The sequence below is a fragment of the Dipodomys merriami genome, unplaced genomic scaffold (genome assembly GCF_024711535.1).
Source record: "Dipodomys merriami isolate MVZ:Mamm:240054 unplaced genomic scaffold, mDipMer1.0.p SCAF_88, whole genome shotgun sequence".
NCBI classification, from domain to species: domain Eukaryota; kingdom Metazoa; phylum Chordata; class Mammalia; order Rodentia; family Heteromyidae; genus Dipodomys; species Dipodomys merriami.
Window position 1 is genome coordinate 2,224,595 of NW_027206490.1, and position 27,427 is coordinate 2,252,021.

The window sequence follows — 27,427 nt, forward strand, 5'->3', positions numbered from 1 at the left end:
AGGGTTTTTGCTATTCGGGGTCTTCTATTGTTCCATATGAATTTTTGGATTGCCTCTTCTATTTCCTTGAAGAATGAGGGTGGAATTTTGATAGGTATCGCGTTGAATTTGTAGATAGCCTTGGGAAGTATTGCCATTTTCACGATGTTAATCTTGCCAATCCAGGAGCATGGGAGGTTTTGCCATTTTTAAGTTCTGTGTTGATTTCCTTTTTCAAGATTTTAAAGTTTTCATCATAGAGGTCCTTCACTTCTTTAGTTAAGTCAATTCCTAGGTATTTTATTTTTTGTGGGGCTATTACAAATGGAGTTGCTTTCCTAATTTCAGCCACACTTTTCTCATTGTTGGCATACAGAAAAGCCATTGATTTTTGGGGGTTAATTTTATAACCTGATACTTTGCCAAAGTTTTGAATCAGCTTGAGTAATTTGGGAGTGGAGTCTATGGGATTCTTTAAGTACAAGATCATGTCATCTGCAAAGAGGGAGAATTTTATTTCTTCTTTCCCTATTTGGATCCCCTTTATGTCTGCATCTTGTCTTATTGCTGTAGCTAGGCATTCTAATACTAGATTGAAGAGAAATGGAGAGAGTGGGCATCCTTGTCTTGTTCCTGAGTTAAGAGGAAATGGCTTTAGTTTTTCACCATTTAAGTACAAGATCATGTCATCTGCAAAGAGGGAGACTTTTATTTCTTCTTTCCCTATTTGGATCCCCTTTATGTCTGCATCTTGTCTTATTGCTGTAGCTAGGCATTTTAATACTAGATTGAAGAGAATTGGAGAGAGTGGGCATCCTTGTCTTGTTCCTGAGTTAAGAGGAAATGGCTTTAGTTTTTCACCATTGAGTATAATGCTGGCTGTAGGTTTGTCATATGCAGCCTTTATTGTATTGAGGAATGTTCCATGGATTCCTAATTTTTCCAAAACCTTCATCATAAAGGGGTGTTGGATCTTGTCGAATTCTTTTTCTGCATCTATTGAGATAACCATGTGGTTCTTATTCTTGCTCCTGTTGATGTGATGAATAATATTAATTGATTTGCGTTCCTTGAACCAGCTTTGCATCCCTGAAATGAATCCTGTTTGATCATGGTGTATGATTTTTTGGATGAATTGTTGAAGTCGATTGGCCAAAATTTTGTTGAGAAGTTTTGCATCAATGTTCATCAAAGAAATGGGTCTATAGTTCTCTTTCTTTGATGAGTCCCTGCCTGGTTTTGGGATGAGGGTTATGATGGCTTCCTAGAATGAGTTCTGTAGTGAGCTTTCTCTTTCAATTTCATTGATGTGTTGGAGGAGTATTGGTGTGAGCTCTGCTTTGAAGGCCTTGTAAAATTCCGCTGTAAAACCATCTGGTCCTGGACTTTTCTTAGCTGGGATGTCCCTTATTGCTGTTTCTATTTCAATGCTTCATATGGGCCTGTGAAGCTGGTTTAACTCATCTTGGTTTAGTTTTGGCATGTCAATATTTGCTAGGAAAAGGTCCATTTCTGTCAAGTTCTCAAACTTATTAGCATAAAGTTTTGAGAAGTATTCCCTTATCATGTTCTGAATCTTGGTTGTTTCCGTGGTGATGTTTCCATTCTCATCTCTGAGTTTATTAATTTGGGTGTGTTCTCTCCTTTTTCTGATTAGATTTGCTAAGGGTCTGTCAATTTTGTTAATTTTTTCGAAGAACCAACTCTTTGTTTTGTTGATTCTTTCTATAGTTTTTTTTTTTTTGGATTCTAATTCATTTAATTCTGATTTAATTTTGATTATTTCTTTCCGTCTACTGGATTGGGGTTTATCTTGCTGCTCTTTTTCAAGGAGGTTTAGATGTGTCATTAAATTGTTAGTTTCAGATCTCTCCAATTTGTTGATGTAGGAGCTCAGAGCTATAAACTTGCCTCTGAGTACTGCCTTTGCTGTGTCCCAGAGGAGCTGGTAATTTGTGTGTTCATTTTTGTTGAATAGCATGAACATTTGAATTTCCTTTCTAATCTCTTCCATGACCCACTCATGATTCAGCAGTGTGTTGTTCAGCCTCCATGTGATACCGGACTTTCTTTGGTGGCTTTTGGTGTTGAGTTCTAATTTTATTCCCTTGTGGTCAGAGAGAATGCAAGGTATAACTCCAATGTTTCTGAATTTAGACAAGTTTGCTTTGTGGCCTAAAATGTGGTCTATTTTAGAAAATGTTCCATATGCTGCTGAGAAGAACGTGTATTCTGATGCTGCTGGGTGAAATGTTCGGTAAATGTCTGTTAAGTCTAGTTGATCTATGTAGCTGTTTAGATCTGCGGTTTCTCTGTTGAGTTTTTGCCGAGTTGATCTATCTATTGGGGAGAGTGGTGTGTTAAAATCCCCAACAATTAATGTCTTTGGATCTATATGGGATTTGAGGGAAAGTAGTGTTTCTTTGACAAATTTGGGTGCTCCATTTTTTGGCGAATAGATATTTAGAATTGTAATATCCTCCTGAAGGAGAGATCATTTAATTAGTATGTAGCGACCTTCTTTATCTCTTCTCACGAATTTTAATTTGAAGTATATTTTATCTGATATTAGGATTGCAACTCCCGCCTGTTTATGAGGGCCGTTTGCTTGGTAGATTTTGTTCCAGCCTTTAACATTGAAAATGTGTGTGTTTTTACGGGCAAGATGTGACTCCTGCTGGCAGCAGATAGAAGGGTCTTGTTTTTTAATCCAACTAGACAGTCTATGTCGCTTAATTGGACAGTTCAGTCCGTTAACGTTAAGAGATAGGACTGAGAGGAATTTGGGAGTTCCTGCCATGTTATCTTCCTTCTTGGGGGCTTTAAAACTGGGTTCTTCCTATGGTTCTTGGATTCTCAGTTTGGGTGCAGTTTGTTGGTCTTTATTGTGGTCTTGTTGGTTTTCTATGTGTAGGACATCCTTAAGAATCTTTTGTAGGGCTGGTTTGGTGGAGATGTATTGTTTCAATTTTTCTTTGCTGTGGAAGTTTTTTATTTGGCCTTCAGTTATGAAGGAGAGTTTAGCTGGGTACAGTATTCTTGGTTGATCGTTGTTTGTTTTTAGGGCATGGCATACATCATTCCAGGCTTTTCTTGCTTTGATTGTCTCTGCTGAGAAATTTGAGGTGATTCTTATTGGTTTCCCTTTATAGGTGATTACCCTTTTCTCCCTGACAGCTTTAAGGATCTTTTCCTTGTTCTGAGTTGATCCTGTGTGGATTATAATGTGACGGTGGGATGTCCTATTCTGGTCTGGTCTATTTGGGGTTCTAAAGGCTTCTTGTATCTGAATAGGCCTATCTTTTTGCATGTTTGGGAAGTTCTCTGCTAGGATCCTGTTAAACAAATTTCCTAGACCATTAACTTCTGTTTCTAGGTGCTCCTCTACACCCATTATCCTTAAGTTAGGCCTTCTGATGGTGTCTTCCAGGTGTTGAATAGATCTATCATATTTCTTGGACTTGTCTTGGATGGTTGTATGTTCTTTCTCTATAATATCTAGGCTGTCTTCAATCCCTGAGATTCGAACTTCTGCATGGTCTAACCTGCTGTCAAGACTCTCTACTTTGTTTTTTATCTCTTTTCTTTCTAATTGGTCAGATTTGATGGCTTCAAGTTCTTTGTTGAAGCTCTGTTTTAGGTCTTGTATGAATCTCTTCACTTCCTTAATTTGGTGTTCAGTGTTTGTCCTCAAATCACTTAGTTGGTTGGATATGGTTTCTTTGGACTCCCATTCCTTCTGTTGGGTTCCATTCAGCTTTCCCTTTGTGGTCTCCCTGACTTCCTTCAGCTCTTTGTTAATGGATTCTATGGATGTCTTTAGTGATCTTTGTGTGTTCTCTACCTGGTCTCTCAATTCCTGTATTACTCTTTGATTAGCTTCCTCTCGTTCGTGGGATTCCTGCAGTTCTCTTTGAGTGTTCTCAGCCTGCTCACGCAATTCCTCCCTTTCTTTTTGAGTATTCTCAAGTTGTTCACGCAAATACTGTATCAGTTTTTGAGTAGCTTCCTCACGCTTATGATATTCCTGTATAAACTTCTGGGATGCCTCCTCTCTCTCCCTATCAAGCTCATACTGAGTCCTTTGTACATTGTCAAACTTCTCATTTATCATGTTTGCTAGTAGTGTTTGTAGAGCTATTTGGGAACTCTCCTCTGGATTATTCTTTATCTGTTCTAATCCCTGATTATCAAGATTGGGAATTGAGATACCCGAATTTGCCATTTTTCTTGTGTTTTTCCGGCTTACTCTGCCCATTTGAGATGAAGATAGCACCAGTTTTGTGCTAGAACACTATCTTAAGGCAACCATCAACCAAAGTTTGCATTTGTACAGTCAGTAGTCTACAGATACAATCTAGTTCAACAGATACATCTATTCAATATCAAACAACTATATGTTAAAGGACTTCGAACCACAGAAAAGAATTTGGAAAACCAGAAATTATTAGGATTAGGGAGAGATGTAGGTAAAAAATAGGAATAGATTGGTGTGGGGAGGAACAGGGAGAGTTAAATATGTCCTAATCACAATGCAGGAAATGGGTTGGGTAGGATGCAAGTAGAGAGAGACAGAAAAAGAAGAGACGGAAAGGGGAATGAAAAGAGACCAGAAAAAAATAGAAACGTAAAAATTAATGTTATTATAGAGATTAAAAGACCATCTATTTAGAGAGGAATGTGAATATGTTGAGAGAAAGGGAGGGACATAGAGGAGATGTGAAAAACTTTGAGGATGGGAAAGGGAGAAGAAAAGATCAGAAGTTCAGTAGAGCTAGACAAAAAACAAAAAGATAATTAAGAAAGAAAGAAAAAGAGAAAGAAGACAAAAAAAGAAAGGAAAACGCTCATTCACATATTCCTAAAATAAAAATTATAAGGGGAGAAAGAAAAAAAAAGTTATTGGAAAACAATTATTTTTTCAGAAGAGGCAAAAATTAAATATTAATAAAAGTTTTAGAAGAGAAAAAAAATATATATATATAAGGTAACAAAAAAAACAAACAAACAAAGAAAAGAAGAAAAAGAAAAAAAAGAAAAAAAAAGTCCTTTGATTTTTTTTGGGGGGGAGGGGTGGGAAGAATCCTGTATCTCCCTTTTGTCTGTAACCAGCCTCTTGTTGGAGTCTCTGGTCAGCTTGAGGTCCTGTGGCTTGATTGGTTTCTTAAGTCGGTTTGTTGGAAGAGGCAGAAAAATGCTCTGCTTTACCCAAGATTTTGAGATCCCCCTCCCAGGTTAGTTTTTTGGGAGGGTGATCAGCTTTGAGAATCACAAAAGAGGGGGATGCAGTGATGAGGCGAGGTTCTGGGTAGAGTTGAGGCCTTTCAACTAACAGTAGCTTTTCCCTGGGGCTATTTTGTGATAAAACTCACAGCGCCCAGCCTGGAGCCATTCTCAGGGTTTCTGTTTTTCAATTGATTGTGGTTGCTGCTAGAGGGAGGGGCAGCCTCTGGCTCTGGTTACCCAGTGAGGAAAGCCAATCCAATTGCTGGCGCCTGAGCTGGGTGACTTTTCCCTGGATGGAGCCGAGTCTGGCAGGTCACTTCGCCGTTAAGTTCTTGTGACCTGCTAAATGACTCGTTTTATTCCAAGGCCTGAGCTGGAGCTAGCAGCTCCTCCGAGCTTTGTCGGTATCCAAGATGGAGATCACTGGTGCTGGGGGGGGGGAGGGGTGGCCTTCCCTTCTCTGCTCCCTGAGAAGGAGTGAGGACGTCGGGCTTGTACTCATGCCGAGTCTTGGATCCTGGGTCGTCTCTGGTCTGCAAACTGCAGGATGAAGATGTCCGCTCCTTGTCGGTTCTTTTTGGTGTTGAGTAGAATCCGCTCGTCCGCTGCGTCTGGCTCCTTTGTCCAGGACTCTCTGTGTCTCAGGTATGACCCCGCAGCGGTGGTCGCCGCCGCGACCCTGCCACCGCAGCGGCAGCTGCTGGCAGGCGCTCAGATGTGTCTTCTTGGCTTCCCCTCTCTTGACTAACTCTCTGTCCTGTGATGGCACACTTGGTGTGATTCTCTGGCTTAGGACTGTTTACTGGAACTCTAAACTGCTTTCTATGAGAGAGCTTGTTCAGATTCCAGCTTCTCCTCCACCATCTTCCCGGAACTCTGGTTGCTTGTTTTAAAACAGACACACATTAAGATTTTTAAACTCAAATGACAATTTTTCCTTAATGCACGAATTATAGTCACCTTCACTATATCACGAAGCTAGACTTAACACCTTTATAACTTTTTTTTTTTTTTTTTGGCGGTCGTGGGGCTTGAACTCTGGGCCTGGGCGCTGTCCCTCAGCTCTTCAGCTCAAGGCGAGCGCTCTACCACTTGAGCTACAGCGCCACTTCCGGTTTTTCTAGTGGTTTATTGGAGATAGGAGTCTCACGGTCTCTCCTGCCGGGCTGGCTTTGAACCGCGATCCTCAGATCTCAGCCTCCTGAGTAGCTAGGATTACAGGCGTGAGCCACCTGCGCCCGGCCACCTTTATAACTTTTAAAAGCATCCTAATTGTGGAATATAATTGAAAGTAAGCCACATTAAATAAATAACTTTTTAGCCCTCTTTTAAGGCCTTCCTAATTTTAATTTTAACACATCCAATGGGAGGTTTTAGCAATACTAATCAGATCATCACATCACTCATTTTAACCATCATGTTTTCAGTGTCTATCTGCAGAGAAAAGAGAGAACAAAGATGGGCCACTCAGCCCCTTCTATGGAATGGCCACACAACCAATCTGACTCTTAAGGGTAGATGAACTGTGTTTGCGTCAGCTTGCCCTCTTTCTCCATGCGTGGATGCCTCCCAGGGCCTGTCCCAACATGCATGACCAGCTGAACTGCACTTCAGCTTGTTCACCCTTCACCCCTAAAGGTCTTCTGTTGGCTTCTAAGTTTTTCTCCATCTCTTCTCTTTTTTCGAATGGAATACACAGTTTTAGACAGACAGAACAGGTTACATCTTTGACAGTGTTAAACTAACCTGTACATTTAAATTTTTAATATTTATCCCAAATTTTAGCCAAGGGAACTAGATCCCAAACAGCGAATGCATTTTTGTTAAGCCAGATAACTTGATTACAGTATAAACAGTCTTATGCATTTTAAAACATTAGTCTTTAAATACCAGATTTTCTAATTTGCAAGTTAAAGAATCCTTACAAAGCTATTTAAAACAATGCGAAGATTTTTTTTTTTTTGGTCAATGTCCAAACCTCATAACTTTTTGAATTTTAAATTTAAACTCACCCAATTGTTACAGCATGCTGACAATTTTTATCTTTGAACACGTTCTCAGACACACACAAACACTCACACAGATCTTAAAGCGCGCAAAAATCAAAATCAGTTGTACGTACACCTTTTAAAGTTTTTAAACAAAAATTTAAGACAGTATTTCTTTTAACTAGGTACCTTTGTTGGGCGTTATTTTCCCAGAGTTTGCTTATCTAGCAAGGCAATTCACTAATTAGTCTTTTGAATCTTTGTGCTGTTCTCATTCAGCAAGCTGAATCCAGAGTCTGCTGAGTGAGCCTGCCACACTCACCCAAATCTTCCCTACCTCAGAAAACATAAAATGAACACACACACTAATCAAGACAAACAAGTGGCCACAAAGACAAAATCAGGTCTTAGTGAATGGGGCGACATCTCACCACCATTCACTTACTAGGGGACTCAACACTCCTATACTCCTCCGGAGGATTTTTTTTTCTTTTTTCTTTTTTCTAGATTCCTGCAAGCATTGACCCAGGGGCCTTCCAAGGCGGAGGAGAATTCCCAGTCATCTTGGGGCAAGGGAAAACAAAAATACCTAGTGGCCGTCCCCTCAGACTGACAGGTTCTCCCCCACCCTCAGAACCCCTGAACCAAGGCCCAAGGCTGAGATCTAACTGGGGCCACTCACAGGTGGTCAGTGACAATTTCATAATTGACAAACAAGCAAGTTCCTAAAACCTGACAATCTGGGCTCGAGCTGTAACTTTTTTCCAGTGATCTAAAGTCAGACTTAAGGGGGTTGTTAGTTGCCGCCCCTTCCCTTTAAGAACAACAAGACAGACAACAGAGACAATTAACACTAAACAGAAACAGAGGAAACCAGGACTGCAACAGAAAAAGCAACTTCAGATGGTAGTGGCCATCTGAACAAGTTTTTTGTTTATGATAGCCTGAAACTCTGCCTTATCTATAAATTCAGCCTTCCAGGTTAAATATTGACCTCTGGCCAGGACCGATTGTACAATCTTATTCTATTCATGAGGCAGCAGGTGTCCTCCATTAAAATCAATAAGCGGGCACCATCTCTTCCCTTTCCTACCTCTTTTAAAATGTCCCTGATAATCCCATACAAACTAAAAAAGGCCTCAGGAATTTCTTCTCCTTTAGCCGCTAAATCATTAATATTTTTCCCTACTTTACTCCAGGTAAGAGGATGAATGTCCGGGCCATTCAAAATTAGCCAAGGACATTTTTCCCAAGACAAAACAAAACATTTTTACAAGATCCTTTCTTTTTACTCTTATTCCTCTCTCCCTAAGAGCTTCCTTCATTTCCTTTATAAATAATCGCTCTTTAGACAATATCTTGCCCATTGTTTATGGGACGGCAAACTTACCTCAAGACTTAACGCGGTGCATGAGTGATGCGATGTGGGCGTCTCTACCCTTAGATTTTTGGGGATCACCGTCTCCAGCGCCGTCTGGCAGCCCACCGTGCCCCGAGCCCCACGTTGGGAGCCACTTGACCCATCCAGCAGGTTCAGTTATTCGTTAGGCTCGAGGAGGCGCCTCCTAAAAACCAATGGGGACGAGAGAGAAAAGAGACCAAGCGCATAAAGAAGACAAAGTCAGTCTGAGTCGTGTCAAGGTCTGCTTTATTAAAGTGAGGCAGGGTTTATATACCCGAAGGGAGAGGGGAAGGGAAAGAATGAAAAAACTTTGCAGAAGCAAATGTGAGAAGTCCCGGGGTCAGGGATGGGTCATGCTTTTCCTTTGGCCGTTGTGCTAGACTTTCTAAGAAATATTTATGGTTAGCCAGGCGTGTTTGCTTAGGGCTGGAGATAAGAGAAATGTTTATGGTTAGGCAAAAGTTGTCTGCTTAGGGCTGGAGGAATATTTATGGTTAGCCAAATGTAGTTTGCTTAGGGCTGGAGGAATCTTATCTTATCTTATCTTTCCACACACTTTCTTGGCTCCCAACACACACCCTAAAACTAACCCTCACCCTCACCCTCAAACATCACCCTAACCCAAACCCTCACCCTAATCCTAAAACAAAACCTCACCCTAACACTAACTCTCACCCTAAATTTGACCCTCACACTAATCCTCACCCTAACCATAACTCTAACCCTTACCCTAACCCTCTCATCCTCACCCTCACCCTCAGCCTAACCCTAACCCTAACCCTAATCCTAACCCTAACCCTCACCCTCACCCTAACTGTAACCATTACTCAAACCCTCACCCTCACCCTCACCCTAAACCTAACTGTAAACCTAACCCTAACCCTCAAACTAACCCTAAACCTAACCCTCACCCTAACCCTCATCCTAACTAACCCGAACCCTAAAATTAACCCTCACCCTAGACCTCATCCTAACGTTAAACCTAATCCTAACACTCACCCTCATCCTAACACTTACCCTGACCCTCACCATAAACCTAATCCTCAAACTAGCCCTAACCCTCACACTAATCCTAACGCTCACCATAACCCTAACCCTACCCCTCACCCTAAACCTAACCGTAAGCTTAACGCTAACCCTAACCCTCTCCCTGGCCCTCACCTTGAATTTAACCCCTACCCTCACCCTAATCCTCACACTAACCCTAACTCTAACCCTAACCGTAAACCTCAACCTAACCCTCACCCTAAACCTAACACTAACCCAAACCCTAAACATCACCCTAACCCACACCCTCACCCTAACCCTAACCCTCACCCTCATCCTAACCCTCACCCTAATCCTAACCCTCACCCTAAACCTAACCCTAACCCTAACACTAAGCCTAACCCTCACACTAACCCTAAACCTCACCCTAACCCTAAACCTCACCCTCATCCTAACCCTCACCCTAACTCTTACCATCACACTAACCCTAACCCTAAAGCTAACCCTAAGCCTAACCCTCAGACTAACCCTAAATGTCACCCTAAGCCTAACCCTAACCCTCACACTACCCCTCATCCTGATCCTAATTCTCACCCCAACCCTAACTCTAACCCTAAACCTCACCCTCAACCTAACACTCACGGTCACCCTATCCCTCAACCTAAGGCTAATGGTCAACCACACCCTAAACTCAACATCACCCTCATCCTCACCCTAAACCTCACCGTCAACCTAGACCTCACCATAACCATACCACTAACCCTAAAACTTACATAACATAAACCCTCACCCTCAACCCACCCTCACCCTAACCCTAAACCTCACCCTCACCATAACACTTACCCTCACGCTAACCCTCACATTAACCCTAATCCTCACTGTCACCCTCACTCTCACGGTCACCCTCACCCTAACCATAACCTTCATCCTCTCCCTAACCCTTACTTTCACCCTATCCCGAACCCTCACCCGAACCCTCACATCATGGTAACCATCATCCAAAACATCACACTAACCATAACCCTCACCCTAACCCTATCCCTAACCCTCACCCTAACCCTAAACCTCCCTCTATCCCTCAAACTCACCCTAACCCTAACCCTAACACTCACACTAAAACTAAACCTAAACCTAAACCTCACCCTAACCCTCAACCTCATCCTAAACCTAACCCTCATCCTAACCTTAACCTTAACATGAACACTCACCCTAACCCTATCCCAAAACCTCACAGTCACGCAAACCTAACCCACACCTTAACCCTAACCCTCACCTTAACCCTAACACTAAAACTAACCCTCAACCTCAACCTAACCCTAAGACTAACCCTTAACCTCAACGTAATCCTCACACTAACCCTAACCCTAAACCTCACCTTCATCCTAACCCTAAACCTCACCCTAACCCTCCCTCTAACACTCAAACACACCCTAATCCTCACCCTAAATCTAAACCTCACCCTACACCTCAAACCCTAACCCTAACGGTAACCCAAAACCTAAATTTCCCCCTCACCCTTACCTTCAACCTAACCCTCACCCTAACCCTAACCCTAACCCTAACACTCACCCTAACCCTCACCCTCACCCTAACCATAAACCTAAACCTAAACATCAATCTAACCCTCACCCTAACTCTAATCCTAATCCTAACCCTATTCCTCAACCTCACCCTCACCTTAATTCGAACCCCAAACATAACCCTAACCCTCACCCTCACCTTAACCCTAACTCTAACTCTCACCCTAACCGTAACCCTCACCCTAAACCTAACCCTAACGCTCACCCTCAACCTAACTCTAAACCTCACCCTAACCCTCAACCTAACCCTAACTCTAACCCTAACCCTCAACCTCACCCTAACCCTAAACCTAACCCTAACCCTCATCCTAACCCTAACCCGATCCCTAACCCTAACCCTCACCCTAGACCTCACCCTATCATTAACCCTAATCCTAACCCTCACCCTCAAACTAACCCTCAGCCTAACACTTACCCTCAAACTCACCATAACCCTGAACTTCAACTAACCCTAACCCTCTCACCAACCCTAACCCTCACCATAACCCTAACCCTAACCCTCACCCTCACCCTAAACATAACCCTAACCCTAACCCTAACCTTCATCTTCACCCTAACCCTAACCCTCACCCTAACCCTAACCCTCTCTCTAATACTCAAACTTACCCTAATCCTCACTCTAAATATATCCCTAACCCTCACCAAACACAAACCCTCAGCCTCACTCTCACCCTAACACTAACCATCACATTCACCCTCATCCTCAGCCTATCCAGATGCCTAACACTCACCCTCACACTCACCCTCATCCTCAGCCTATCCCTAACCATGAACTTAATCCTAACCCTAAACTTCAACCTGACCCTCACCCTCACCCTAACCCTAACCCTAAACCTAACCCTCACCCTAACTCTTAACCTCACCCTAATCCTTACCCTAACCCTAAGCCTAAACCTAAACCTCACCCTACCCCTCACCCTAACCCTAACCCTAAAACTCACCACCACCCTAACCTTCATTCTACCCTTTACCCTCACCCAAACCCTCACCCTAAACCTAAACACAACCCTAACCCTCACACTAACAATCACCCTAACCCTAACCCTAACCCTAAACTTAACATCACCCTAACCCTCACCCTAACCCTCAAACTAACCCTAACCCTCACCCTAACCCTATCCCTACCACTCTCCCTAACCCTCATCCTAACCCTAACCCTAAACTTAATCCTCACCCTAACCTTAACACTAACCAAAAAACCTCAGCCTAACCCTCACCTTCACGGTAATCCTCAACCTGACCCTAACCCTCACCCATAACCTAAACCAAACTTTCACCCTCCCCCTAGCCCTAACCCTAAACCTAACCCTCAACCTAAGCCTAACCCTCACCCTAATCCTCACCTTCATCCTAACCCTCACCCTAACCATTACCCTCAAACCTAAAGCTAAACCTAACCCTCACAATAAACCTTACCCTCCCCATAACCATCATCCTCACCCTATCCCTCACCCTAACCTTAAGCCTAACCCTCAACCTAACCCTAAACCTCACCCTCAACCTCACCCTAAATGTAACCCTAACCTTACCTATCAACCTAAACCTCATCCTCACCTTAAACCTAACCCTAACACTCACACTAAACCTAACCCTAACCCTAAATATCCCCTTAACCCTCACCCTCATCTTAACACTAACCCTTACCCTAACCCTAACCCTCACCCTAACCCTAAACCTAACCATAAACAAACCCTCACACTAACCCTAACACTCACCCTAACCCTAACCCAAACACTAACCCTAAACCTCACCCTAACCCTCACTCTACCCTAAACATAACCCTAACCCTAACCATCACCCTACCCCTCACCCTAACCGAAACCCTGAACCTAACCCTCTTCCTCATCCTAACCCTTACACTTACCCTCACGGTAAGTCTAACACTAACCCTAACCCTCACACTAAACCTAACCCTCACCCACACACTAACCCTCACCCTCACCCGAAAACTCATCTCACATGAACCCACACCCTCACACTAAACATCACCCTAAACATAACCCTCACCCTAACCCTAATCCTAACCATCACCCTAATCCTAACCCTCACCCGAAACCTCATCCTCACCCTAAGCCTAACCCTAAACCTAACACTAACCCTAAACCTAACTCTCAACCTCACTTTCACCCTAACGCTACCGCACACCCTAATAGTAACCCTAACCATAAACTTCACCCTAAAACTTACCCTCACCCCTACCCTTACCCTCACCCTAACCATAACCCTAAACCTAACCCTCACACTAACCCTAACCCTCTCGCAAACCATAACCCTACCATTCACCTTAACCCTCATCCTAACCCTAACTTTATCCCTAATGCTCACCCTAAACCTAACCCTAACCATAACCCTCACGCTAACCTTCACCCTCACCCTAGTCCGCACCCTGAACCTAACCCTAACCCTAACCCTAAACCTCACCCTAACCATCACCCTCAACCTAACACTTACCCTCACCCTAACCCTCAACCTAACCCTAACACTAACCCTAACCCTAACCTTAAACATCACCCTAACCGTCACCCTAACCCTAATCTTTACCCTCATCCTAACCCTCAACCTAACCCTTACCCTCACCCTAACCCAAAACCTAACCCTCACCCTCACCCTAACACTTACCCTCACCCTAAACCTAAACCTAACCCTCACCCTAACGCTCACCCTAACCCTACTGCTCAGCCTAACCCTCACCCTAACCCTATTACTTACCCTAAATCTCACCCTAAACCTTACCCTAAACCTTACCCCAACCCTCACCCTAAGCCTCACCCTAGAACTTATCCTCACCCTAACCCTAACCCTCACACTAACCCGAAACCTAAACCTCACCCTACACCTAACTCAAACAATAACCCTAACCGTAACTCTCACCCTAACCTTCAACCTCACCATTACCCTCAACATAACCCTCACCCTAAACCTAAAACTCACCCTGACCCTCACCCTCACCCCAACCCTAATCCTAAACCTAAACATCACTCTAACCCTCACCCTAACTCTAACCCTAATCCTAACCCTATTCCTCAACCTCACCCTCACCTTAATTCGAACCCCAAACCTAACCCTAAACCTCACCCTCACCCTAACCCTAACTCTAACTCTCACCCTAACCCTAATCCTCACCCTAAACCTAACCCTACCCTTACCCTCAACATAACTCTAAACTTCACCTTAACCCTCAACCTAACCCTAACACTTACACTAACACACAACCTCACCTTAACCTTAACCCTAACCCTAACCCTAACCCTAACACTCACCCTCACCCTAAACCTCAACCTTACTCTAACCCTCATCCTAATCCTAAAACTAAACCTCACCCTAACTCTAACCCTCACTCTAAATTTCACCCTCACTGTAATCCTCACACTAAGTATAACCCTAACCCTTACCCTAACCCTGTCAACCTCACACTCACCGTCAGCCTAACCCTAACCCTAAACCTAATCCTAACCCGATCCCTCACCCTCACCCTAACCCTAACAGTTACCTTAAATCTCACCCTCACCCTCACCCTCACCCTAACCCTAACCCTCATCCTCACCCTAACCTTAATCCTAGCACTCACCCTAACCCTAAACGAAAACCTCTCCGTCACACAAAACCTAACCCTAACCCTCACCTTAACCCTAACACTAAACCTAATACTCAACCTCACACTCACCCTCACACTAACCCTTAACCTCAACCTAATCCTCACACTAACCCTAACCCTCACCCTAAACCTAACACTCCCTCTAACCCTCAAACTCACCCTAATCCTCACCCTAATCATACCCCTAACCCTCACCAATCCCAAACCCTCAGCCTCACTCTCACCCTAACTCTGACCATCACACTCACCCTCACCCTCACCCTATGCAGATGCCTAATCCTCACCCTCAAACTCACCCTCATCCTCAGACTATCTGTAACCCTAAACCTAATCCTAACCCTAAACTTCAACCTGACCCTCAACCTCAGGCTAACCCTAAACCTAACCCAAACCCTCCCCCAAAACTTAACCTCACCCTAACCCTTACCCTAACCCTAAGCCTAAAACTAACCCTCACCCAACCCCTCACCCGAATCCTAACCCTAACTCGCACCACCACCCTAACCTTCATCCTAAATTTACCCTCACGCTAAACCTCAACCTAACCATAACCCTAACCCTAAACCTCACACTAACAATCACCCTAACCCTAAACCTAACCCTAACCATAACATCACCCTAACCCTTACCCTAACCCTCACACTAACCCTAAGCCTCACCCTACCCCTAACCCCAAAACTCACCCTAACCCTAATCCTAACCCTAACCCTAATCCTAATCCTCACCCTAACCCTAACACTAACACTAACCTTCACCCTCACCCTAACTGTCACTTTCACGGTAATCCTCAACCTAACCCTAACCCTCACCCATACCCTAAAACTAAACCTCCCCCTCCTCCTCCCCCTAACCCTCACCCTCACCCTAGCCCTCACCTTAAACCTAACTCTCACCTTAAGCCTAACCCTCACCGAAATCCTCACCCTCATCCTAACCCTCACCCTAACCCTTCCCCTCAACATAACCTTAAACCTAAACCTAACCCTCACAATAACCCTTACCCTCACCGTAACCCTCATCCTCACTCTAACCTCACCCGAACCCTAACCCTAACCCTAATCCTCAACCTCATCCAAAACCTCACCCTCACCCTTACCCTCATGGTAACCCTAATCCTAATCCTAACCCTAAACCTCAAACTAACCCTAACGCTCACAATAACCCTACCCTAGCCCTCACCCTAACCCTCATCCTAAACCTATCACTAACACTCACACTCATCCTAACCCCAACTCTAACCCACAACCTAACCCTAAACCTCAAACTCAATCTCAAACTAAAAGTTACCCTAACCTTACCCCTCACCCTAAACCTCATCCTCACCCTAACCCTAACCCTAACACTCGCACTAAGCCTAAACCTAACCCTAAACCTCACCCTAACCCTCACCCTCATCCTAACACTAACCCTCACCATAAACCTTACCCTCACCCTAAACTTAACCCTAACCCTAAACCTCACATTAACCCTAACACTCACCCTATCCCTAACCCAAACACTAACCCTAAACCTCACCCAAACCCTCATCCTACCCTAAACATAACCCTAACACTAAGCCTCAACCTACCCCTCACCCTAACCGAAACCCTAATCCTAACCCTTACCTTCATCCTAACCCTCACCCTTACACTTACACTCACGGTAACCCTAACCCTAACCCTAACACACACACTAACTGTAAACCTCACTATATTCCTAAACCTATCCCTCACCCTAACCCTAACTCTAACACTAACCCTCACCTCAATCCTCACCCTAACCCTAACCTAACCCTAACCCTAACCCTCACACTAAACCTAACACTCACCCTAACCCTAACCCTAAACCTAACCCTGACCCTCACACTAAACCTAACCCTCACGCTAATCATAAACCTACCCCTCAGCCTACCCCTCAGCCTAACCCTAAACCTCACCCTTTCCCTAACCCTAACCCTTACCCTCACCCTCACACTAGCCCTCACCCTAACACTAAAACTAACCTTAACCCACACCCTAACTGTCACCCTCACCCTAACAGTAACCCTCATCCTCACACTCACCCTCAGCCTAAACCTTACCCTAACACTAATCCTAACCCTAAACCTCACCCTCATCCGCACCCTAACTCTAACCCTAACCCTCACCCTAAACGTCACCAAAACCCTTACCCTCACCTAACCCGAACCCTAAACCTAAACCCAACACTCACACTTATCCTAACCCTCAGCCTAACCCTAATCCTTCCCCTCACCCTAACCTTCACCCTAACACTAACCCTAATTCTAACCCTCACCCTACCCCTAACCTTAATCCTCACCGGCAGCCTAACCCTCACTTTCACCCTAACCCTCACCCTGTACCTCACCAAAACATTTACCCTCACCTAACCCGAACCCTAAACCTAAACCCAACACTCACACTTATCCTAACCCTCACCCTAAACATAGTCCTTCCCCTCACCCTAACCCTCACCCTAACACTAACCCTAATTCTAACACTCACCCTACCCCTAACCTTAATCCTCACCTTCAGCCTAACCCTCACTTTCACCCTAACCCTCACCCAAATCTTAACCCGCACCCACACCCTAACTCTCACCCTCCCCCCAACACTCACCCTCACCCTAACCCTCAGCCTCACCCTAAACATCATCCTAACCATAAGCCTTATCCTAACCCAAAATCTAACCCTCACCCTAAACATAACCCTCACCCTAAAACTCATCCCCACCCTAATCCTCTCCCTAAACCTAAGCCTAACACTTACCTTAACCCTAACCTTCACCCTCACCCTCACCCCCACCCTAGTCCTCACGCACACTCTAGCCCTCACCCTAACCCTAACTCTAACCCTACCCCTACCCCTTACCCTCTTACTCAGTCTAACCATAAATCTAACTCTAATCCTAACCCTAACCTCATCCTCTCCCTAACCCTAACCCAAACCTTAACTCTCACACTAACCCTAACTCTAACATTAATCCTAACCCTTACCCTAACACTAACCCTAACCCTAACCCTTACCATCACGCTAACTCTCACACTAACCCTAAAACTAACCCTCACACTAACCCTCATGCTAACACTCACGCTAACCCTAACCCTCAATCTCACCATAACCCTCACCCTAAGCCTTACCCTCACCCTAACCCTAACCCTCACCCTGACCCTAACCCTAACCCTAACCCAAACCCTAAACCTAACACTCACCCTAAAGCTCACCTTAACCGTAACCCTAAACATAACCCTCACCCTACTCCTCACCCTTACGCTAACCCTAACACTCACCCCTACCCTAAACCTAACCCTAAATTTTCTCCTATCCCTATACTTCTAGCTAACCCTAATCCTAACCCTAACTCTCATGCTAACCCTAATCAAACCCCGAAACTTAACTTTCAATATTACCCTCCCCCTAACCATAACCCTACCTCTCACCCTAACCCTCATCCTAACCATTACCCTAACACTTACCCTAACCCTAACCCTCACAGTAACCCTAACTCTAACTCTAACCCTAACCCTCACCCTCAACCTCAGTCTAACCCTAACCCTAACCCTAATCCTAACCCTAACCCTCACCCTCACCCTCACCCTAACTCTAACCCTAAACCCAAACCTAAACCTCACCCTAACTCTAACCCTAACCCAACCCTATCCATCACCCTAACGCTAACACTAACCCAAAACCTTACCATAACCCTCACCCTCAACCGAAACCTAACCCTAACCCTCACCCTAAGCCTCACACTAACCCTAACGCTAACCCTAAAACTCAACTTCACCCTAAACCTTACCCTTACCCTTATCCTCACCCTAACGCTGACCCTAACCCTAACCCTAAACCTCACACTAATCCTAATCCTAACCCTAACACTAATCCTAAACCTAACCCTCACCCTCACCCTAACCCTCACCATCACCCTAACCCTCACCCTAACCCTAACCCTATCACTAACCCTCAACCTAACCCTAATCCTAATACTAACCATAAGCCTCAGCCTCACCCTCACCGTAAGTCTAACCCAAACCCAACTCTAACCCTCAACCTAACTCTAACCCTAACCCAAATCTAACCCTCCCTTAACCCTAACCCTAACCCTAAACCATACTCTAAACCTCACGCTCACCAGAAACCTAACCCTAACACTAACCCTAACCCTAACCTTCACCCTCACCCTAAACCTCATCCTAACCCTTATACTTACAATAACCCTGACCCTAACCTTAACACTAACCCTCACAGTAAACCTAACCATAACCCAAACCCTCATCCACACCCTAAATCTAATCCTAACCCTTAAAATCACCCTACCCCTCACCGTCACTCTAACCCTAACCCTAACCCTAACCCTCACCCCAAACCTAACTCTCAATCACATCCTAATCCTCACCTTCACCCGAACATTCGCCCTCACACTAACGCACTCCCTCACCCTAAACATCACCCTAATCCTAAACCTCACCCTAAACCTAAACCTAAACCTCAGCCTAAACCTAACCCTCACCTTCACCCTCACCCTAAGCCTAACCCTCACCCTAACTCTAACCCTAAACCTAACCCTAACCCTCACAATCACAATCACCAAAAACCTAACCCCAACCCTATCCCTCACCCTCAACCTCACCCTAAGCCTAAACCTATCGCACACCCTCACCCTCACCCTCACCCTAACCCTAACCCTAACCCTAACCCTATCACTAACCCTCACCCTAGGCCTAACACTAACCCTAAACCTAACACTCACCCTCACCCTAAGCATTACCCTAACCCTCTGCCTCACCCTCAGCCTCAGCCTAACACTAACTCTCACCCTAACACTCAACCTAACCCTAACCCTCACCCTAATCCTAACCCTAACGATCAACCTCACCCTAACCCTCACCCTAAAACTAACCCTCACCCACACCATAACCCTTACCCTCACCCGTACACTCACCCTCACACTAACCGACACCCTTACCCTAAACATCACACTAACTCTAACCCACACCCTAAACCTAACCCTAACACTCACCCTAAACCTAACCCTAACACTCACCCTAACCCTAACCCTCACCCTCACCCTAAGCATAAACCTAAACCTAAGATTAACCCTAAACCTAACTGTCACCCTCACCCTCACCCGAACCTTAAACCTAACCCTAACACTATCCCTCAGCCTCACCCTCACAGTAACCGTAACCCTCTCCCTCACCCTTATCCTAAGCCTAACCCTCACCCTCACCTTAATCCTAAACCTAACCCTCTCCCTCACCCTCACCTTCAGCCTAACACTAACCATAACCCTAACCTTCACCCTCACCCTTAACCACAACCACACCCTAAACCTCACCTTCACCAGAACCCTCAACCAAATCTTAACCCTAAACATCTCCCTAAACTGAACTCTTAACCTAACCCAAAAACTAACCCTCAAGCTAAATCTAATCCTCACCCTCATCCTAAGCCTAACCATCACCCTAACCCTAAACCTAACCCTCACACTCAACCTAACCCAATCCCTCACACTCACCCTAACCCTAATGCTCAACCTCACCCTAAAACTCACCGTCACCCTAATCCTCACCCTAATCCTAACACTCACTCTAACCCTAATCCGAAACCTCACCCTCACCCTAACCCTCACCCTCACCCTCACCCTCACCCTAAGCCTAACCCTAAACCTAACACTAACCCTAAACCTAAATCACACAGTCACCCACACCCTTACACTAACCCTAACACTAACCCTAACCCTCACCATAAAAATCACCCTAAACTTAACCGTAACCCTAACCTTCACCCTCACCCTAATCCTATAACTCACCCTCACCCTAAACATAACCTTAAACCTAACCACAAATCTAACCCTCACCATAACCTTAACCCTAAGCTTAACCGCAACCCTAACTTAACACTCACCCTCACCGTATGACTAATCCTAAAACTCTCCCTCACCTTCACCCTCACCCTCTGCCTAACACTAACCCTAACCCTAACACTCACCCTAACCTTAACACTAACCCTAAACCTCACCTTAATCCTAACCCTCAACCACACCCTAACCCTCAGCATCACCCTAAGCCTCAACCTAACTCTAGCCCTCACCCACACCCTAACCCTTAACTTCACCCGAACCCTCACTCTGACACTAACCCACACCATCACCCTAAACATAACCCTAACTGTAACCCTCACCCTCACCCTTACCCTAACCCTCACCATAATCCTAACCCTCACCCTCACCCTAAGGCTAAACCTAAACCTACGACTAACCCTAAACCTAAAACTCACCCTCACCCTCAACCGAAGGTAAACCCAAACCCTAAACCTAACCCTCACCCACACCCTCACCCTCACCCTAACCCTAAACCTCACCCTAACCCTCACGCTCACAGTCACCCTCAACCTAACCCTAACCTTAAACCTCACACCATCCCTTACCCTAATCCTTATCCTCACCCTAAACCTAAAGCTAACCCTAACCCTAACCCTCACACTAACCCTAACCCAAACCCTCACCCTCACCCTAACCCACACCCTAACACTTACCCACACCCTAACCATAACCCCAACCCTAACCCTAAGCCTTACACTAAACCTAACTATCAACCTAACCCTAAACCTAAGCCTAACCTTAACCCTCACGCCCAACCTCAACCTTACCCTAAACCGAACCCTCATCATCAACCTCACCCTAAGCCTAACCCTAAACCTCACTCTAACCTTAACACTAACCCTAACAATAACCCTCACACTAAACCTAACCATCACCCTAAACCTAACCCTAAGCCTAACCTTAACCCTCACCCCCACCCTCAACCTTACCCTAAACCTAACCCTCAATATCAACCTCACCCTAAGCCTAACCCTAAACCTCACTCTAAATCTAACCCTAACCCTCACCCTCCCCCTCACCCTAAGGCTCAAACTCACCATCACCCTGGCACAAAGCCTAACCATAACCCTCATCCTAACCCTAATGCTCAGCCTAAAAACCCTAACCCTCAAACTCACCCTCACCCTAAACTTAACCATCACTCTAAACTTAACCCTACCTCTGAGCCTAAAACTCACACTAACCCTCACCCTAAACCTAAACCTCAACCTCACCCTAGCCCTCAGCTTACACTAACCCTAACCCTAACCCTCACTCTCACTGTCACCCTTACCCTCACCCTAATCCTAAACCTCAACCACACCCTAAACCTCACCCTCACCAGAACCCTAATCATAAACATCACCATAAACCGAACCCTCATCCTAAATCTAACCCTAACCCTCACCCTAAACCTAACACCTCACTCTCACCCTCACCCTCACACTAAGCCTAACCCTCAACCTAACCCTAACCCTAACCCACACCGGAACATTAATCCTAACACTCAACCTATCCCTAACCCTCACCCTAACCCTAACCCTAAAACTCAACCTCACCCAAACCCTCACCATCACCCTAACCCTCACCCTAACCCAAACCCTCACGCTCACCGTAACCCTAACCTTAACCCTAACCCTATCCCTCACACTAACCCACACCCTCACCATAAACATCACCCCATCCCTTACCCTAACCCTCACTCTATACCTAACCCTAACTTTCACCTTGATTCTCACCCTTACCGTACCCCTATCCCTCAACCTCACCCTAACACTAACCCTAAACCTACTACTCACCCTCACCATAATCCTAACCCTAAACCTCACCCTCACCCTCAGCCTAACACTAACCCTAATCCTAGCCCTCACCTTCACCCTCACCCTAATCCTAATCCTAACCCTAAGACTCACCCTCATCCTCACCCTAACTCTAACCCAAACCCAACTCTAACCCTCAACCTAACTCTAAACCTAACCCAAATCTAACCCTCCCTTAACACTAACCCAAACCCTAAAACATACCCTAACAGTCACGCTCACCAGAAACCTAACCCTAACACTAACCCTCATCCTCACCCTCACAATAACCCTCACCCTAACCGTAATGCTAACCCTAACCCTCACCCTAAAACTCATCCTAAAAATTATCCTTACAATAACCCTGTGCCTAACTCTAAAACTCACCCTAACACTAATCCTAACGCTCACCCTAACCCTAACCCTAAACCAAACCCTCATCCTCACCCTAATCCTAATCATAACCCTGACAATCACCCTACCCCTCACCGTAACTCTAACCCTCACCCTAACCCTAACCCTCACCATAAACCTAACCCTCAATCATGCCCTAACCCTCACCCTCACCCGAACACTCGCCCTCACACTAACGCACTCCCTCACCCTAAACATCACCCTAACCCTAAAACTCACCCTAAACCTAAACCTAAACCTCACCCTAAGCCTAACCCTCACCCTCACCCTCACACTTAGCCTAACCCTCACCCTAACTCAAACCCTAATCCTAACCCTAACCCTCACCGTCACAATCACCCTAAACCTAACCACAACCCTCACACTCAACCTCACCCTCACCCTCACCCTAACCCTAACCCTATCCCTAACCCTCACCGTAAGCCTAATACTAACCTTAAACCTAACACTCACCCTCACCCTAAGCCTAACCCTAACCCTCTCCCTCACCCTCACCCTCAGCCTAACACTAACCCTCACCCTCACCCTAACCCGAACACTCAACCTAACCCTAACACTCACCCTAATCCTAAACCTAAAGCTCAACCTCACCCTAACCCTCACCGTCACCCTAACCCTCACTCTAAAACTAACTCTCAACCACACCATAACCCTTACCCTCACCTGAACTCTCACCCTCACACTAACCCACACCTTCACCCTAAACATCACACTAAAAATAACCTACACCCTAAACCTAACCCTAACCCTAACCCTAACACTATCTCTCACCCTCACCCTCACAGTAACCCTAACCCAAACCCTCACCCTAAGCCTAACCCTCACCCTCACCCTAATCCTAAACCTAACCCTCTCCCTCACCCTCACCTTCAGCCTAACACTAACCGTAAACCTAACCTTCACCCTCACTCTCACCCTCAACCACACCCTAAACCTCACCCTCACAGGAACCCTCACCCTCACCCTAACCATAAACATATCCCTAAACCGAACTCTTAACCTAACCCTAAAACTAAGCCTCAAGCTAAATCTAATCCTCACCCTCACCCTCACCCTCATCCTAAGCGTAATCCTCACCCTAACCCTAATAATAACCATCACCCTAACCCTAACCCTAACCCTCACACTCAACCTAAACGTAACCCTCATCCTCACCCTAACCTCAACGCTCAACCTCAACCTAACCCTCACCTTCACCCTAACCCTCACCATCATAATAACCCTAACCCTCACCCTAACCTAATCCTAAACATCACCCTAAACCTAACCCTCACCCTCACACTCACCCTCACCCTAAGCCTAACCCTAAATCTAACACTAACCCTAAACCTAAATCTCACACTCACCCTCATCCTTACGCTAACCCTAACCCTAACCCTCAACATCACAATCACCCTAAACCTAACCCTAACCCTAACCTTCATCCTCACCCTAACCCTATCCCTCACCCTCACCCTCACCCTATTCTTAAACCTAACTCTAAACCTAACCCCAACCATAAGCCTCACCCTAAACCTAACCCTATCCCTAAACTTAACACTCAGCTTCACTGTATGACTAATCCTAACCCTCTCCCTCACCCTCACCCACAGCCAAACACTAACCTTAACCCTAACCCTCACCATCACCCTAACCCTCACCCTAACGCTAAACCTCACCCACACCCTAACCCTTACCTTCACCAGAACCCTCACCCTCTGACTAACCCACACCATCACCCTAAACATAACCCCAAATGTAACCCTCACCCTCAGCCTAACCCTAAACCTAAACCTCACACTAGCCCTAACCCTCAACCTAAACCTAAATCTAACCCTCACCATCACCCTCACCCTCACCCTAACCTTATCCTGACCCTATCCCTCACCATAACCCTAACCCTAACCCTAAACATATCCCACACCCTAACCCTAAGGTTAAGCCTCACGCTAACCCTCAACCTATCCCTAACCCTAACCCTCACCCTAATCCTCACCCTCACCCTAATCTTCTGCCTAACCCTAAACCCAACCCTTACTTAACTGAAACCCTCACCCTCACCCTCACCCTAACCCTAACCATAACTATAACCTACCCCTCTCCCTAACACTCACAATAACCCTAACCCTCACCCTCATCCTGAAACTAATCCTTATCCTAACCCTTAGCCTATCCCTCACCCTCACCCTAACACTCACCCTAACCCTTACCCTTACCCAATCCAAAAACCTAACCCTAATCCTAACCCACACAATAACCCTAACACTCACCCTAACCCTATCCCTAACACTAAACCTAAACATCACCCCAACTCTCAACTAAACATAACCCTACCCCTAAAACTAACCCTCACCCTTGCCCTAACCCTAATCCTAAACCTAATCCTAACCCTCCCCCTCCCGCTCACACTCACCCTAACCCTAACCCTAACCCTCACACTAACCCTAACCCTAACCCTAAACCTACCCTTCACCCTACCCTCACACTAACCCTAACCCTAACTCTAAACCTCACCCTCACCCTAAAACTCAACCTAACCCATATCCTAACCCTAACCCTCACCCTCACCCTAACTCTCAACCTAACCCTCACCCTAATCCTCACCCTAAAACTCAACCTCAACCTAACCCTCACCCTCAACCTAACCCTCACCCTAACCCTAACCCTAAACCTCACCCTCATCCTAAACCTCACCCGAACACTTAACCTCAACGTAACCCTAACCTTAACCGTAAACCTAACCTCAGACTAACCCTAACCCAATCCCTAACCCTCACAAGCCCCCTAACCTTCAACCTAAACCTAACCCTAACTCTCATCCTTACACTAAACCTCACACTCAACCTCAAGCTAACCTTAACCTTAACCCTAAACATAAACCTCACTCTAACCCTCACCCTCACCCTCACGCTAAACCTCACCCAAAACCTTACCTTCACCCTAACCCGAACCCTCAACCTAACCATAAACCTATTAATCCTAACCCTCAACCTAACCCTAATCCTACAGCTCACCTGAACCCTCACTCTAACACTAACCCTAACCCTAACCATCACCATAACCCTAACCCTAATCCTCACCCTCACCCCAACCCTCATTTTCACACTAACCCTCACGCTAATCCTAACCTTCACCCACACATTAACTCTCACCCTCAAAGGAACCCTCACCCTCACACTAACCCTCACCCTCACCTTGAACATCATCCTAACCATAACCCTCACCCTAACCCTAAACCTATCCCTCACCCTAAGCCTAATCCTCACCCTATTCCTCACGCTCAATCTAATTCTCTCCCTAACCCTGACCCTAACCCTTACACTAACCATAACCCTCACCCTCACACTCACCCTAAACCTAACCCAAACCCTAGCCCTCAAACTCAACCTCACCCTCACCCTCAACATAACACTAACCCTCACTCTAATCATACCATAACCCTCACTCTCACAGTAAACCTAAACTTAACCCTAAGCCTCACCCTAAGGCTAACCCTAACATTAATCACAACACTCACCCTAACCCTCACCTTAACACTAACCCTAACGCTAACCCTCACCCTCAGGCTAACCCTCACCCTAACCCTAACCCTCACCCTAAACCTAACCCTAAACCTGCCCCTAACCAAAACCCTGACCCTCACCCTCAGACTAACCCTAATCCTAACCCTAAACCTCACTTTCAACTTCACCCTAACACTAAGCCTAACCCTAAGTCTAACACTCACCATCACCCTAATCCTCACCCTAAACATTACCCTCACAGTAACCCTCATCCTAACCCTAACCCTAACGCTAACACTGACCCTAACCCTAACACTCACACTCACCCTCACCGACAGCCTAACATTAACCGTTGCCCTAAACCTTACCCTCACCATACCCTAAACATAACCCCAACTCTAACACTCACCCTAACCCTAACACTAACACAAAACCTAAACCTAACTCTAACCCTAACCCTCACCCTAACCCTCACCCTAACCCTAACCATAAACATAACCCTAACCATCATCCTACCCTTCACACTACCCCTACCCCTAACCCTCAACCTCACCCTAACACTCACCCTAACCCTTATACTACCCCTAACCTTCAACTTCACCTTCACCCTAACACTCACCTTAACCCTAACCCTCACCCACAACCTAACCCTCACCCTCATCCTGACCCTCACCCTCACCCTAAACATCACACTAACCCTAATCCTCACCCTAACATTAACCCTACCCCTCAACCTAACCCTAACCCTCACACTCACCATAACTTTAAGCCTAACCCTAACCGGAACACTAAAACAAAACCTAACCCTCACCCTCACCCTAACCCTAAACCTAACCTTAAACCTCACACTCACACTCACCCTCAGCCTAACCCTAACCCTCACCCTAACCCTAAACCTAACCCTCACCCTAACCCTCACACTAACCCTAATGCTAACCCTAAACCACACCCTCATCCTGACACTCACCCTAACCCTTACCCTCACCCTAACCCTAATCCTATCACGAAACCTAACCCTCACCCTAACACTAACCCTCACCCTAATCATAACCCTACCCCTCAGGCTAACCCTCAAACAAACGCTAAAACTCTCGCGAAACCAAATCCTAACCCCTCCATCAACGAAACCCTGAC